General features: G+C 35.7%; 1 protein-coding gene across 2 annotated transcripts in view; it reads left to right on the top strand.

The window, feature by feature from the left end:
* FLT3 (fms related receptor tyrosine kinase 3) overlaps nt 1-18,208 on the top strand; it is a 117,027-nt gene that overhangs the window by 749 nt on the left and 98,070 nt on the right. For both annotated transcript variants that reach the window (XM_032879965.1, XM_032879964.1), the window contains exon 2: nt 475-632. The gene's annotated coding sequence lies outside the window, so the exon portion shown is untranslated. The remainder of the gene's footprint in view (nt 1-474; nt 633-18,208) is intronic.

Here is an 18,208-nt window from a genome sequence, read left to right as displayed (position 1 = left end):
TGCTCTATTTGGAGAATAGTTTCATCTGTTTGCCACACTTCCCCCACCTCTTTTCTCACCGCCTTCCTCTTTTTCCTTCTCCTTGAAGGTGATGAGAGCTGCAGGACTGATACCTTAAGTTCTGGGCCTTCTATCAAAAAACTGAGCCAAAAAAAAGGTTTATTTGGACAACCCCCCTGCTCAGTGCAGCACCTGTTTTCTCTATTTATATTACTGAAAGGCCTCAGTAAAATATTATGAAAAATAAGATGCCACCTGGGGACGACTCTGCCTAGGCAGCCTCAGAACTTTTCATTTATAAATGTGCTAGATTGCTTTTTTCCAATCAGCCTAGTCTTGATTTGAAACTCATTTTTAAAAAAGATAGCTTTTCCCTCAGCGATCTCTGTTTTGCCGCGCTATATTTAAAAAAAAAGTTTTCCCTTGCTATGAAGGGAAAAGTAATTTTAACATTTTCGTTTCTCTCTGTAAAAGATTTTCTCAGAAGGCAGTATCACAGCTGTGAAGGGGGAATATTTGTCGACAGTACTTAAGGAATTGTGGCAAACAGAAGAGATCACAGAAGAACGGATATAAGCAAGTGTACTACACTGCAAAAAGGGCGAAAAGTGGATCTCATACATCACAAACTGGTAAGCCTGGTGATGTTCCTTAACTAAATTCAAAAATAACATTGTCTTCTGTCTTTTGTTTAAAAACACTTTAGTGTATTTATTTAGTCAGCAAATATTTATTAATGCCCATTATGTGTAGCAGGAACTGCTAGGACCTGGAGAAACAAAAGTAAACTAGATGCAGTCTTGTCTGAGTTCAAATGGATTGTTTATCCCTCTGGTTGCAGAGCCCCCCATAAAGTACACAGTGATAGTAAGGCAGTGCCTTAAGTGCTAATCTTAACACATTGGCTATTAGAGAATATTAGAGATGTTAGACTTTCTGGAGTAAGTTGATAACATAATAGCAGAAGTTGAGAACATCTGCTTTGAATTCAGACAGTGAGCTAAGGCTTAATAGTTGTGTTTCTCTGGGTAAGTTGCTTCACTTCTCTGTGCTTTATCTGTAAAACAGATAATAGTATCTACTTGATAAAGTACAAACTATTGTATGTAAAGTGTCCCGTGCTTAGTAAGAATTCAGATTTTAGCTATTGGTATTAGTAGAATTGCTGCTAGTAGTAATCAGCATAGAAGGATGCAGAAAATAGCTTTACAGGCAAAGCACACAGCTTATGCAAAAGGCCTTGCAGTGAAAGAGAGCTTTCATTGTTAGAATAGTGATCACAAAAGTCTCTGTATGGCCTGTTAAAGGATTTATCTCTCTCTTTCTTTTTTTTTTTTTTTTAAGATTTTATTTATTTATTTGACAGAGTGAGAGAGATTACAAGCAGGCAGGGGGGGGCGGCGGGAAGCAGGCTCCCCGCTGAGCAAAGAGTCCATGTGGGGCTTGATCCTAGGACCCTGAACCCAAACCCCAGCGGAAGGCGGAGGCTTAACCCACCAAGCCACCCAGGCACCCCAGGATTTAACTCTTTCTTGAGGGCAATAGAAAGTTATTACAGGGGGTGCCTGGGTGGCTCAGTTGTTAAGCATCTGCCTTCAGTTCAGGTCATGTTCCCAGGGTCCTGGGATTGAGTCCCACAGTGGGCTCCCTGCTCAGTGGGGAGCCTGTTTCTCCCTCTCACACTGCCCCTGCTTGTGTTTCCTCTCTCGCTATCTCTCCCTCTGTCAAATAAATAAATAAAATCTTAAAAAAAGAAAAGAAAGTTATCACAAGGTTTTAAAAAGTCCAAGTAAGGACATGATCAGATATCCTTTTGGAGAAAAACATTTTAATTCTTATAAGAACCCTATGAGGAAATTAAGAAAGTTGGGTTATCACCATTTTGTAGATGAACAAACTGAGTAAGGTCTGGATTTACACAGAGTTACCAATTTATAAGTTACAAAGCCAATTTACAAAGAATTCTAATTATAAAATGTGCTCTTGGTTGAGGCGGGCACCCTGGGTGGCTCAGTCAATTAAGAAACCACTTGATTTTGACTCAGTTCATGACCTCAGGGACCTCAGCACCAAATCTACTTGTCCCACTCCCTCTGCTCCTCCTTTTGCTCTGTCTCTCTCAAATGAATAAATAAAATTTTTTTTTCCTAAGTGCTCTTTCCATTATACATTTGCTGTTCCTAAGTGAACATGTATGTTTATTAATGGATTAGAAAGGAAAGTGGTATCTATAGTGGACAACAGAGGTTCATTAAATTCATGCCAAATTAAGCATATCATTCAAATAAACTGTTATTGAGAATCTGTGTGCTATGTATCAAGCAAGTTCTGTGCTAGGCTCTGATACACAAAAATGTGTAAAATACAGCCTGGGAATCATGAGGGGAAATGCCAAAGAGAAATCACCCCTCAGTACCCCGTTTGACAGAGTTTTCTATTAAATCATTGTGAACAAAATGGAGAAAAATAGACTAATATGCTATAGTTAGGTGACTTAAGTATCTTTGATTAGTCATAATCAAAATGCTGATAAAGCTGCCATTGGAACCCCTTAAGCAATATCCAAAGAGTATTGCTAAATTGACACATGTCAATATGGTCTTTACTATCTTCCTTTGGACTCTGTTCTCAACATTTTATGAAAAAATGTTATTTGCTGCCTAGATGGAGAAATATATAATATGTTTAGCAGATCTGTAACGTGTTGTAAAACCAGTGGGGATAGATAATGCAATTAATGACTTTAGGATTTGTGCATGTCCATCAGCTGGAACAAAATGGACCAGTGCTAACAAAATGAAACCTGAATTAAAATGGAGGGAAATAGAGCAAACAGGCACTTTATTTTTTTTTTTTAAGATTTTATTTATTTATCTGTTAGAGCACAAGCAGGGGGAGCTGCAGGCAGAAGGAGAAGCAGGCTACCCACTGAGCAAGGAACCCAATGCCGGACTGGATCCCAATACCCCGGGATCGTGACCCAAGCCGAAGGCAGACACTTAACCAACTGAGCCGAGCCACCCAGGCACCCCACAAATAGGCACTTTAATATATTACTGATGATACAGCCTTTCTCTGTGCCCCCCCAAAGCAAATAGGCAATATTTTTTCAAAACCCTTTAAAATGTATGTTACCTTTAAACTATTCTATATGCAAATATGTCCTAAGAAAATAACTGTAAATAAGGAGTTTTATGCTCCCCTGTAATCATTGCAATATTTATGTGAAAGCCAAAAAAGAAAGAGTTGCTAACAGTGTAAATTCTAAAACCAAGGAGAATGGTTAAATAGTCAACTATCCACTTGGAATATTATGCAGCCATTAAAAAGGCAGCCATGACAATATACAGTAGTGCTTATAATACAATGTAAATATTTAACATGATACAAAATTGTATATGCTATGTTATTATAATGATGTAAATAATAAAGAACCTAATAAAAATAACAATAAAGTAACTGCCTCAAAACATCAACAGTGGTTTTACTAAGGTGGTAAAATGACAGTAGTTTTTTCCTCTTTCCTCTTCTTCCCAAATTTGTATCATGAACATATATTATTTCTATAATAGAAAAATAAGCATTAAAAATTTATTATAATTTAATCTTAACCTTTTAATTCTAAGAAGTTAGTACCTGGATGTTTGTTAAATTGTTCTGTGTATTTTTGGTTTCATTTTATTTTCAAATAAATTAATTTTGTGAAGACAAGCTGGACACTCATTTGTTGCCCATTTCTTCAAATTTCCCAAAATCACTGAACTAGTGCTCTTTCCATTATACATTTGCCAAAGTATATTTCTAGTTCAGTGTTTCCCAAAGTATATTTCACAGATGACTAGTTCAACAGTGTATTAACTGCTTTTACACAAAGGAAAAGTTTCTATTGTTGAGAAAGTTTGGGAAATGCCAAGTTAAACACTTTGTCTTTTTCAGATCCTTGAATATGTTGATAAGTTGTAATTCTCCAAAAGCAGGGTTTAATAAGCAGAATTTACCATAATTTTTAAACTTTTTTTTTTTTAACTCATCTTATGGAGTCACTGTTCCTCAAACACACTTTGAGGAACACTGGCCCAGTCAACTGCCTTCTCATTTTTTTTTTTTTTAAGATTTTATTTATTTATTTGTAAGAGAGAGCAAAAGAGTGAGCACAGGCAGGCGGAATGGCAGGCAGAGGCAGAGGGAGAAGCAGGCTTCCCCGCCAAGCAAGGAGCCCGATGTGGGACTCCATCCCAAGATGCTGGGATCATGACCTGAGCCGAAGGCAGCCACTTAACCAACTGAACCACCCAGGCGTCCCAGTCACATGCTTTCTAACTGTCCTGGTATAACCTATTTTAAAATGTGTCTGCATTCTTCAGTCCCCCAAACCCTGCCATTCCAACCCTTCTACCTTGCTGTCTACTTCATGTGGCCATAAAAAGAAAACACGGCCTATGTCCTTAGAACAGGAGCCCTTCTTCCCATCTAGGACTGATCCGTTCACTCATGCTCCAGACTTAACATTTCCTCAGGGGTCTAGTGTTCTCCATCCAGCATCTTTTCTGACTCTCCTAGAATGTGAATATGTAAAGTCTCACACTGCAATAATGTGTAAGGCATCCATTCCTTTCTACTGTGAGCCTTTTGAAATCTGAAACAAAAATGTTTCTGTTTTTGTTTTTAAAAATACCAGAAAGAAACAGTGCTGGTAGGAGGGCTAACTAATACAGCCACTTTGGAGGGCAATTTGGCAAGATTTATAAAATTTTCAAATATCCATGCCCGAGACCCAACAATGCCACTGTTGGTATCTCCCTTAGAAAAAACCTTTTGTGCTCAAGGAGGCATGCATTACAATCTTCATTTGAGGCATTGTTGATAAAAGTGAAATCAGAAATAACCTAAATGTTCATAAATATAGAGCTAGACCTATGTGTGCCATTACACACCAAGAGGTGTTATTGAATGAAAAAAAAAATCGCAAAAGAGGTAAATATGGAATGTAGTACCTTTTATCTAAAATAAAATTTATTGGGGCGCCTGGGTGGCTCAGTGGGTTAAAGCCTCTGCCTTCAGCTCAGGTCATGATCCCAGAGTCCTGGGATCGAGCCCCGCATCGGGCTCTCTGCTCAGCAAGGAGCCTGCTTCCTCCTCTCTCTCTCTCTGCCTGCCTCTCTGCCTACTTGTGATCTCTGTCAAATAAATTAATAAAATCTTAAAAAAAAATAAAATAAAATTTATTTCCTACAAGGATACATATAAATGTGCACAGAAAGGACGAACCATAAACATTACATTGCTATCAGGATAGAGATCAGGAGCAGTGGTGAAGGGGGATTTTAGCTTTATCTGTGATATTTCAGATTTTACAAGAAGTATATATGCCTGCTTCAGTAATTAAAATTTGATTTTAAAGAAGGAAAATCCTCACTCTCCGTTGGTTTCCTTCTTTTGTCCTAATTTCTCTTCACAGGCAATTTATTTGAATCATCCATCCTTTCATAACCAGTCTCTTCATCTCCATTCATCCCTTAATCGAGAATAATCAGACATTGCCCTTGCCTTGTTTGGTTATTTTGCTTTGCTTTGTTTTTTGGCTTTTTTTTTTAATTGCCCTTGCTTTGTTAAAGTATTTCTTTTTAACTAGGGCCACTGCTGTTATTCATTAATAAATTTATTAGCTACTTTTCAGCCATTTTATGCTTCCTCTGTAATATTCAACAGTAATAACCATTTTTGTAGCACTCCCCACACAGCTTGCAGTCACCCCTTTCTGTTTTTTATTCCTCCTCTTTTTGCCTCTACCTCTGCCATTCAGTGCTGCCCACATGGTAGGTCTTGCAGAAATACTGTAAAACGCATTTCACGTCATTAATGTATTAAAACTTAATACAATGCATAGGACATCCTCTGAAGCTTAAGCTTGTGTGGTGAACACAAAATGTTAATGTTTATGAGACACAAAAGTGCACTGGATTTGAAATTAAAATAAGTGATTTGAAACCTTGTTTTTACTACTTTAGACCCATGTGGCTTTTAGCAAGTCTCTTAACCTCTCTTAGCTTCAGTTTCTTAATTTTTAAAATGGAAATGATACCTACTTTATGGGGCTGTCTTGAGGATTGAATGATCTCTCTGCCACTAAGTAAACAAAGTTTCTATTTCCAAAATAATTGTAACCACCTTTCTGTGTAAAAGGCATTTTACTTCTCACAACTTTATATCTTATTGCCTTTAATATTACTTCTTCTAGCACTCTCACTCATACATTTTTCTTCTTATATGATGATGACCTTGACAGTTACTGTAATGATGCCTCAAATTCCACAGCTTTTCACGGCATACAAAACCAGTCAGGCATAGTTTTCATCTCTCCTTCCAACTATCCTGTGAAACAGTTAAAATGCAAATGTTATTTTAATATTGGGAGCCTGAGACTTTAAAAAGATCTCTAAGGTTCTATGACTTGCCCCAAAATAGTCCGCTTAGACTCTGTAAAATCTTGTATTTTATCATCTTTCTCCTAACCTATAACCATTTCAATAGGGTTTGTGTCCTCTCATTCTGGATTTTCTTACTGTTTCTTTAGTTCACCTTGAGATTAATATAGTCCCTCCTTAACCTTCATTAAAATGCACCAAATTCATACTTCATTCCATTGGATACGCAATTAAGATAGCCCTCAAGCAAGTCTGGGGTTTTGAAGTCCATAATTACATACTAATACGGAGGTAGGTAACTTCCAAAATTATTTACGTGTGCTTTAATGGTAGTATTTACAAATGCAGCAATATTCCCATTTCTGGATGGAAGAACTATGAGGTATGATGAAATAATGAGATTTTTTTTCTCCTTCACCTGATAATCTAAGTGAACATTACTTCCCAACTTGTCATCTTGGTAAAAACAAGGCTTGTTCTAAGTTATACCATGTTTTTGAGATTTATTTATGCACCCTAATCACATTTCTAAAATATCATCATGGTAGCAAATCTTTGTTCTTTAAGGGAAGACCAGATTTTTGGAGATGACCCAAAGTTATCAGAGCCAGTTGTGATAAATGATAAAAATAACTGAACAGGGCCATGTCATTTTTTATTTAAAATAAAGATGTCAATATAAATAAAACCAATATTCTTGTGTGGCTTAAAAGCTGATGCCGAAAATAATTTCCTAAAACAACGGCAAATTTATAAGTATGTAAGTGTATAATGTTCCCATGTAATTATAATAAGTATTCTACAGGAAATGTGTTCATGTGATTACTTTTTGAAAAATATCCTAGGATCTTATTTTTCACACATTTTATATCTCCTCCCAAGTATTTTGTAGGCAACTGCCTCCTTCATAAGAGGGCTGTCTCTTTAGGAAAGATTCATTCTTAAGTATCTTTTACTAAAAACAAATCTTCAGCCAACTCCAAGTCATTTTCATGCTATGAAGACTATATCCAAAACTGCAAATAATCCATAAGTCATATTTGCTTTGGAATATGGTGTGAGAATTATATTTTTTCTGAGTGGCCTCTAGCAACATTCCCCCAGTAGCAGATTGCTAAAAGCTAAAGCTAATGTTAATTTGTATTGAATACCAGTAATAAGGAAAACTTCACATTTTCTGAGTAGTTAGTGATAGTAGCCTGAGTTTAAAACATTCTCCATCAAGACAACTAACGTGGAAACTACATATAGATAAGATTTTTGACTATTTTTGAGTCTCAGAAATGAAACTGACTGCATTTATATCTATTTCTTCTATAGTTGCAAAATTGTGTGTCCTCTTATGCTCTAAGTCTAAGTTCTGCTCTATAATTCTATATAAGATTATTAACAACTTCCTAGTGTTAATCTTGTTTTGACAAATCTCTGGTGCACTTAAAACAAAAGTCTCTTTGTGGCAGTTAGAAATAACCGATATGTTGGGGCACCTGCCCTGATGGCTCAGTCGGTCAAACCTCCAACTCTGATCTCAGCTAAGGTCTTGATTTCAGGGTAATGAGTTCAAGCCCTGAGTTGGGCTCCATGCTGGGTGTAGAGCCTACTTAAAAACAAAAAACAGTTGATATGTTGAAAAAAATTGTAGTGTATCTGTGACCCTCCTTAGAAGAGGTAGTCTTTCATCAGTGTCATCGTACTTACATACTTGTATGTAGTATACAGATTTTAAGTCTTTGTGGTAATAAAAGCAATTTGCTACCTTCCTTTACAAGTTTTCAAAGAACTCCAAGACTCTCGTTCTATTCCTGTGTGAAGGCAAACATGAGTTTAACATTAGTTGTACCTTGGAAATAACCCTGATTATTAAAGGAAATCACTGTTAGCATCCATACAGCTACCACCAGCCTTACAGAAGTAGCTTCAATTTAGCAAAGCTCACTGCTACCATTTCTGTTGCTTAGGCAGCCCCTACTCCAGAAAGTCACTTCAACATTCCCATGTGTAATATGCCCATTATTATAATTTTCATTATATTTTTAGTTATATTAAATTTTTATAAATAATTACACTAAATTTTTAATTATACTTTTATATGTATGTATTTTTATTTTAGAAATTATATTATTTTAAATCTAATAGTGCTATATTAATCATTTATTTTACTATTGCAAAGATTAAATATTTGTGCAGATTTTCTAGTTGGTACTCTGATGAAAAGCTTTATATCAGGAGACTTGCTGAAAAAAATGTATATGTTAAAACAAGAATCTTAATTAGGATATGCCATTAGTAAAATTAAAATGAAGCTCCTTGAAGCAAGGAACTTTGTTTTTGGTACAAGTCTACTCAAACCCCCCTAGAGCAAGGATCTAGGTACTACAGTGTTTTTAGGATTTTTGATTGGCCTAAGTGAAAACAAAAACGAGTGAAAATAATTAGCATGAGGTAAAGAAAAGTTAAGGCCAAAACATTAAGTGTGAAAAAGGGGAACATTCTGGAAAAATAAAAGGTGAACTCCACAAAATAATAATAATCTTAATAAACTTTCATATGCCAAATAATATTACTGAATGCCAAAATGCAAGAACACCTAGCAATACAGAACTTGGTTTGAATCACACACAAATCAACACACACACACACATAATTATGATGGTAGAGTTTAATAAACCTCTTTCAGAACTTAACAGACAAACCAGGGGTATTTATATTTATAAATATTTATATTTATTTTTATATATTTATATATATTTTACATATATTTATATTTATATTATATTTAGATTTTATATATTCTATTTATATTTATATATAAATATCATATATCTATTACATATATAATATATAATAATATAATATAATTATATAATATAATATAAATATTTATATTTTATATATCATTTATATATTCTATTTATATTTTTATATATATTATATTAATAATATAATCAACTGGCTTATGCTTCAGCCAAAGAGAGAACTTTGTACCCAATTGCCAAAATATATATTCTATTCATATAACTATGGAAGATTCACAAAAATTAAACATGCCCTTGACCATAATATAAATCACAATACATTTCAAAAGATAGGGATTTTATAGGCTACATTTTCTGATTATAATCCAATATAACTACAAATCAATGCTAAAAAGAGGATAAGAAAGCCTACCTATTTGGAAATTAAAAAATGTTTTTCTGAATATTTCCAGGACCAACGAGAAAATAAAACTGAAATTACAAACATGCAAACACCAATGAAAAGAGTACATACTGCATCTTAAGGTCTAGAAAACACTGCTATACTAAGAAGAAATATATACGTAGTCTTTTCTTATTTTTTTAAGATTTCATTTATTTGACAGAGACACAGTGAGAGAGGGAATACAAGCAGGGGGAGTCAGAGAGTAGAAGCAGGCTCCCAGCTGAGCAGGGAGCGTTATGCAGGGCTGGCTCTCATGACCTGAGCAAAAGGTAGCTTCTTAAAGACTGAGCCACCCACATGCCCTGAAGTGTATACATAGTCTTAAGTACTTTAGTTATGAAAAAAGAATGAGGGGCACCTGGGTGGTTCACTTGGTTAAGCGTGGGACTCAAATTCGGCTCAGGTCATGATCTCTGCTTCATGGGATCCAACCCACCTCCCCACACCCGCCAGGTTGGGCTCCGCACTCAATGAGGAGTCTGCCTCTGTCTTTCTCTCTCTCTCTCAAATAAATAAATAAATATTTTTTTAAAATTTTATTTATTTTTTGAAAGAGAGAGAGAGCTCACACAGTGGGGGTAAGGACAGAAGGAGAGGGAGAGGGACAAGCAGACTCTCCACCCAGTGGGGAATCTGATGCGGGGCTTGATGCCAGGACCCTGAGATCAAGACCGAGCCAGAGTCAGACACTTAACCGAATAAGCCACCCAGGTGCCCCCAAAGACAATTCTTTTTTTTTTTTTTTTTTAGCATATAATGTATTATTAGCCCCAGGGGTACAGGTCTGTGAATCATCAGGCTTACACACTTCACAGCACTCACCATAGCACATACCTTCCCCAATGTCCATAACCCAACCACACTCTTTCTCCCCCACCCCCCATCACCCCCTCCTCCGCAACCCTCAGTTTGTTTTGTGAGTAAATAGATTTTTTTTTTTTTGACAGATCACAAGTAGGCAGAGAGACAGGCAGAGAGAGAGAGAGGAGGATGCAGGCTCCCCGCCGAACAGAGAGCTGGATGCAGGGCTCCATCCCAGGACCCTGGGATCAGGACCTGAGCCGAAGGCAGAGGCTTTAACCCACTGAGCCACCCAGGTGCCTCTTGTGAGTAAATAAATAAATATTTAAAAAAAAAAAAAAAAAGGAATGAATAGTAACAAACCATTCAAGGACAAAATGAACTGGGAGACAAGAGGAAAAGGAAATGTGTAATAAAGGAAAGATCGAAACTAAGGAAATAGAAAACATAGAAAGGTTTTAAACAGATGCACTCCTGGCAAGTCCAATGATAACAAGAAAAAAGAAAAATATGCATCATTATTATCTTCAAAACACATACAGGAAATAACTACCAATCTATAATACAATGTCCAGTGAAAATAATCTTTAAAAATGAAGATGAGGGGCGCCTGGGTGGCTCAGTGGGTTAAAGCCTCTGCCTTCAGCTCAGGTCATGATCTCAGGGTCCTGGGATCAAGCCCCACATCAGGCTCTCTGCTCAGCAGGGAGCCTGCTTCCCCCCCACCTGTCTCTCTGCCTACTTGTGATCTCTGTCTGTCAAATAAATAAATAGAATCTTTTAAAAAAATAATTTAAAAAAATGAAGATGAAGGGGCACCTGGGTGGCTCACTTGTTGACAAAAATCAGACAATCAGTCTTGACAAAATGATAAAATTAATCACTAGCAGACCCACACTAAAGGACTTTAGATGGATGGAATGAAGAGCAATAGGGTGAAATATATCAGTAAAAACCAAATGAATATGGACAGTATAAAACAATAGCAATGACTTTGTGGGGTTTTAAATAGATGTGTAATTAAAAGATACAAAAATAACACATAACTCATAAGGGATCTTGGGGCACCTGGGTGGCTCAGTCAGTTAAGCGGCCACCTTCAGCTCGGGTCATGATCCCAGGGTCATGAGGTCAAGCCCTGAGTCCATGGAGCCACCTTAAATTCTCTCACTCTCTCTCTCCCTCTGCCTCTTCACCTCCACTCATGCTCTCTCTTTCTCTCAAAAAAAAAAAAAAAAGTGGAAAGTGGAAGTGGGATAAAATATTTACAACACATAAAATAGGTAAATGATTTGTAACCATTATATATAAAGAATTCCCTCAAATCAGTAAGAAAATGATAACCCAATAGAAAAATTAGTAAGAAATTGAACAGGCAACTCTCAAAAGATGATATATAAATAGTCACTAAGTATGAAAAGATTTTCAACTAACTAATTAATAATCAGAATGAAAATTAAAACAAAAATGAATACTACAGCATAGCTGACAAACTGGCTAAAATTTAAAAAGTGATAATACCAAATGCTGACAAGAATATGTAGTAGCCAGAATCTTTATATACTGCCATTGGGAGTTGAAATTGGTACAAGTACATTGGGAAATGGTTGCTGCTATGAACATGGGCCTTATTTATTAAAATAAACACAAACACAGATATTTAACTCTTATGTGAATTCCCAACAGAAATGCATTTATTTCTTTGCACCACATATGTGCCAAAAGCCATATACATTATCCCTAAAAATATCATTTATTACAGGTTAATACTGAAAAAAATACTAATGCCTATAAATCATAAAATGGATAATTATGGAATATGTTCAACCAGTAGAACACTATAGACCAAGAAAAATACATTAAGTATCAGGGCACTTGGGTGGCTCAGTTGGTTAAGTAGCCAACTCTTAATTTTGGCTCAGGTCATGATCTCAGGGTTGTGAGATCAAGCCCCATGTTAGGCCCCACACTCAGGGTGGAGCCTGCTTAAGATTCTGTCTCTCCCTCTCACACTACCCCCCCCAACAGGCTATCTCTCTAAAAAAAAAAAAAAAATGCACTAACTACTGCCACATGCAACAATATGGATGGAGCTCATAAATATAATGTCAAGAGAAAGATGCCAGGGAGTACATTCAAAAGAGTACCTTCTGTATCATTCTGTTTATATAAAAGTCTGGAAACAGGCACAACTAATCTGTAGTGTTTAAAGCCAGTATGGTGTCTATATTTAGGAAGGAGAGAGAAAGTCATTAGGCAGGAGACATGTAGAGGACTTGTGAGATAATAGTGATGTTTTATTTTTTGACTTGGATAGTGGTTATATGTATTCACTATGTGATAATTCATTAATCAGTAACACTTCTGAATTATTTACTTTTCTCTTTTTCTACATTGTTAAAGTATTTTTAGTAAATGATATAATAGATAACATTAGGCATTTAAAAAGTGCTATGACAGTAGATATGGAAGAGATTGAAAGATTTTTATGTGCGGTAGAAACACATAGCATAAAATTTTCCATTTTACCCTCTTGTAGCCATACAGTTGGGTAGTGTTAACTATATTCACCTTGTTACAAAACAGATCTCCAGACTTTTCATCTTGCAGAACTGTCTAAATTCTAAACAATTTCCCCTTTCCCCTGCCCCCAGCCCCTGGTAACCACCATTCCACTTTGTTTCTATGAATTTGACTATTTTAGATGCCTCATATAAGTGGAATCATACAGCATCTCTTTCTTTGTGTCTGGCCTCCTTCATTTAGCATAATGTCCTCAAGGTTCATCCAGAATTTCTTTTCTTTTGAGGCTATATAATATCCATTCATCCACTGATGAATATCTGAGTTGCTTCCACCTCCCAGCTATTGTGAATAGTCTGCTGTGAACATAGGTGAGCAAATAATCTCTTTGAAACACACGCTGCTTTTCTTTGGGATATTGGAACCAAAAGAGTTCCAGTTTCTCTGCATCCTCACTGACACTTTTTTTTTTTTTTTAAATAGTAATCATCCTGATACATGTGAAGTGATATCTCATTGTGGTTTTGAGATTAAAAGTATATTCTCCGGGGCAGCTGGGTGGCTCAGTCGTTAAACATCTGCCTTCGGCTCAGGTCATGATCCCAGGGTCCTGGGTTTGAGCCCCATATTGGGCTCCCTGCTTGGCGGGAAGCCTGCTTCTCCCTCTCCCACTCCCCCTGCTTGTATTCCCTCTCTTGCTGTCTCTCTCTGTCAAATAAATAAAATCTTTTTTTTTTTTAAGATCTTATTTATTTGACAGAGAGAGCGAGGAGAAGCAGGGAGAGCTGCAGGCAGAGGGAGAAACAGGCTCCCCACTGAACAAGGAGCCCCATGCAGGACTTGATCCTAGGACCCTGGGATCTTGACCTGAGCCGAAGGCAGATCTTCAACTGACTGAGCCATGCATGTGTCCCAATAAACAAAATCTTAAAAAAAAAAAAAAAGAAAAAAGAAAAAGAAAAAGTGAATTCTTTAAAATATATATATATATATATAATCTTTTTTTCTATTTTCCTAATTTTTCTGATCTTTAAACATCTTTATTGAGTTACAATTCACTTATTATACAATTCACCCATTCCCAGTATACAGTTCAGTGATTTTTAGTATAGTCACAGATTTGTGCGTTATCACCACAATCAATTTTAGAGATTTCCATCACCTCTAAGTGAAACCTTTATACCCTTTAGTTTTCATCCCCCTGTGTCTGCCCCAGCCTTTAACAAATATTTTTGTACTCTCTGCCTCTATAGATTTTCTATAGATTTCCCTTTTTCAGAAATTTCAAAAGTATTTTTAAAGGAATGTAGTCTGAATGCTATGACAGTGAAATTGAAAATTTTCTAGACATTGAAAATCTAGAGGAAATGGGCTTTCAAAGCAAAATTTAAATTTTCAAAACTGACTCAGAAAGAGGTTAAAAACTCAGAAGATCAATAACAATGGAATTAAAACATGACTTTGAAATATAACTTTTTAAAATATAAGCCAAATCCAAACGGTTTTGCCTCTGAATTTTATATAAACTTCTAAGAACGGAAAATTCTCAAGGACTATTCTTGATGCTAGAAAAAGAGAATATCCTGGTTCACTTTATGAAACTAAGATAACCTCACTACCCAAATATCCTTGTAAAGATATTGCCAAAATGAATAAATTTATTGGCTAATTTCACTGTAGAATATATGAACATAAATAACCTAAATAAAATATTTGCAAACTGAATCTATAAACATCTAAAATAATTTAGAATATGAGCAAGTTGAATGTAAAAGAATAATAAATCATGACCAAGAATTGTTGTTATAGAAATGAAAGGGTTGTTCTAGATTAGGAAATCTCTTAACAAATTAATTCTATCCACAGATTAGATGACATTATATCAATGGGTGAAAATAAATAATTAGAATTCCTCAGTTCTTTCATATGGGCTTTAAGTAAATTGGAAACAAAAGGAAACTATTTAAGGAGGATGTTATTTAAAAAATTAAGCATTTCATTAAAGTCATGTTTATTAAAATACGGAAAAAGACAAGGATGCTTGCTATCACCATTACTTGTTAATGTTTTTAGAGAGATTTTCTAATAGTCAGAAAATAAAATTAACACTATATTTATAAATGATGTGATTGCATGGATTGTATATATAGAAAATCTGAAAGTTATGCTATCCAATATGGTAGCCACTAACCACAGGTATCTACTGAGCACTTGGAATGTGGCTGGTCCAAGCTGTGCTGCTAGGATAGGACAGATACTGGATTTTAAAGATGTCGTGTAAACAAAAAAATATAAAACATCTAATTAATAATTTTGCATATTCCGTGTTGAAATGATAATGTTTTGAAAATATTGAGTTAAATAAAATATACTATTAAAATTGTCTTCACCTTTTTCCTTCTTATTTTTATAATATGGCTACTAGGAAACTTCAAATTTTTTATGTGGCTTGCATGACAGTTCTATTGGACAGCACTGCCCTTCTGTGTCTAATACCAATATAAATTAAGAAAAAATGTTAAGGTGGCTGAATATTAGAAAAATAGCTAAAAATAAATAACTTTTTCTCTTTAAGAACCAATTAGAAATGGAACTAAAGATATCTCTACTTATATTAGTGGTAAAATTATAAATCATGTAAAAATAAATCTAACTAGAACACTGCAGGACTTATATGAAGAGAGGTATTAGTAATTTATTGGCAAGAAAAAGTATCTGAATAAACAAACTAACAGAAATGCCTGTGTGGGAATATGTCATATCATTAAACTCTAAATCCTTGAAAATTACATACATAAATCAAAATCCTCACAAGACAATGGGCTGTTAGGGGATTTGTTTGCTTGGTTGTTTGTGATATTTTACTCTTCTTTGGTATCTGAAGCCAAGAATTTAATCATCATAAGAACAAATTAATAGGGAAATGAGGGAAGACCTGCTTTAGCAGACATTAAAACTTTGTTATAAAGTTCCTGTAATTACAAGAGTTACAGTACTGGCGCTGGAACAGATAACTAAATAGTAAGAAATAATAATAATAAGAGAAAAATACATCCAAGTTTTGTGAAACTTAATCTCTGGCAAAGTTGTTGTTTTAGTTCTATGAGAAAAGGAATTTTTAAAAATAACTGTTGCTGCTATGATTTGCTGTTTTAGAAAACAAAACAGCATGTGAAAATTCTAGAAGGATCCAGCATATAAAAATAAAATCCAAATGGGATATAAAAAGTAAATAAGAAAATTTAGGAGAGTGTGTATATAGTATTGCGTCCAAAACCTTCAGCAAAACTGGAAACCCAGTAAGCAAGAGAGAGAAATGAGATTCAGAAAATGACACTCATTTGAAATAAAGAGAGAAAGAAATCCTAACATTGAATAGTGAGGGGAAGACAGGATGAAAATATTATGGGCATACCTTCCAGATTTTGAACTGTTTTTTATTAAAGCTTTAAATAATATACCTGGATAAACTTGTTAAAAAAAAAAAAAAAAAAACACTAAGGGGTGCCTGGGTAGCTCAGTCAGGTAAGTGTCTGACTCTTGATCTCAGCTCTGGTCTTGATCCTGGGGTCATGAGTTCAAGTCCGCACTTGGGCTCCACTAGTGTGGAGCCTACTTTACAAAAATGAACACTAAGATTTAAAAAATAAGTAAAAAGCTCTGTCTGTGTATGTGACGATGATAAAATCTTAAAGTATTAATGATTATTTCCTACTGTTACCTCATCAAATTCATCAAGAATTCTCTCAAATATTATTGCCCCCATTTTCAAAAGAAAATGAAGCTGAGAAAGGTCAACTAAATTACCTAAGATCATATAGCTAAGTAAAAGAGAGCCATGTTTCAACCTAGACCATCTTAATTTAAGAGCTATGTTTTTTTTAATACCTCTAGTAGAATCAGTATTGTTATTCCTTCCCCCAAACACCTCTCCCACCTAGCTCTGCATTCCCTTGTCTCATCTCTCCCTCCCAGGTAGGGTTAACTGTTCTCTGGACAGGTGTATAATTAGGTAGTATAATTAGGTAATTTTTGTTTAGGCAACTATTCACATTGTGTGTTAAGGAAGGTATAATATACTACATAAGTTATTTCCATGCTAAACACACTAAATATATTTGCTAATATATATGCTAAGTATAACATACTACTTGAGTTATTTACATGCTAAAAAACCAAATTAGAATTAAATCATAGTTTTCACAGGAAGAGAATCACCGAAGTAGAGACATAGTTGTGATAACTACTATTGGAGGAATAGTTAGTTAGTTAGTTGTAGGTTTTTATTTCCCCCTGGATTTGAATTAATCAGATGTATATGGTAAGTTTTTTCAAGGCTGTCAATTTTTTATTTTTCATTTTATTTTTTTAAAAGATTTTATTTATTTATTTGACAGACAGAGATCACAAGTAGGCAGAGAGAGAGGAAGGGAAGCAGGCTCCCCGCTGAGCAGAGAGCTCGATGCAGGACTCAATCCCACCACCCTGGGATCATGACCTGAGCCGAAGGCAGAGGCTTTAACCCACTGAGCCACCCAGGCACCCCAAGGCTGTCAATTTTTTAAAAAATATTTTATTTGTTTAATTTTAGAGAGAGAGAGCATGCACACGTGCATGTGAGCAAGGGGAGAGGAAGAGAGAAAGAAGCAGACTCCCCACTGAGTGCAGAGCTAGATCTCACAATCCTGAGATCACGACAGGAGCTGAAATCAAGACTCTGGGGCTCTGGGGCACCTGGGTGGCTCAGTGGTTTAAGGTTCTGCCTTTGGCTCAGGTCATGATCTCAAGGGTCCTGGGATCTAGCCCCGCATCAGTCTCTCTGCTCAGCAGGGAGCCTGCTTCCACCTCTCTTTCTGCCTGCTCGGCCTGCTTATGATTCTCTCTGTCAAATAAATAAATAAAATCTTCAAAAAAAAAAAAAAAAGAAGAAGAAGCTGGGGCTCAACAACAGCAACAAAAACAACAAAGGGAAGAAGAAAGAGGAGGAGGAGAAAAAAAGAAAAAAGCAATTTATACTAGCCAGTGGTGTCCCCAGAGCAGCAACTCAAACCATCACCTTGAGATTTCCCCCCAAGACTGACAAACAGGAACGTGTGAGAAGGAATAACTGTTCTGCCTGCAAGGAGAGGATAAAATAATATCCATTTGAAGACTGTTGATAACTCTGTGTTTGAAAATTTAATGACTAGAGGTCAACTTACTATGAAACTAATGAAGTTGGGCTTACATATGGCCTCACAAAAGGCCTTGGGAGGGGC

The sequence above is a fragment of the Lontra canadensis genome, unplaced genomic scaffold (genome assembly GCF_010015895.1).
Source record: "Lontra canadensis isolate GAN:19392208 unplaced genomic scaffold, GSC_riverotter_1.0 scaffold67, whole genome shotgun sequence".
NCBI classification, from domain to species: Eukaryota; Metazoa; Chordata; class Mammalia; order Carnivora; family Mustelidae; genus Lontra; species Lontra canadensis.
The sequence above is the reverse complement of the archived record's forward strand: the minus strand, read 5'-3'. Positions and strand labels throughout refer to the sequence as shown.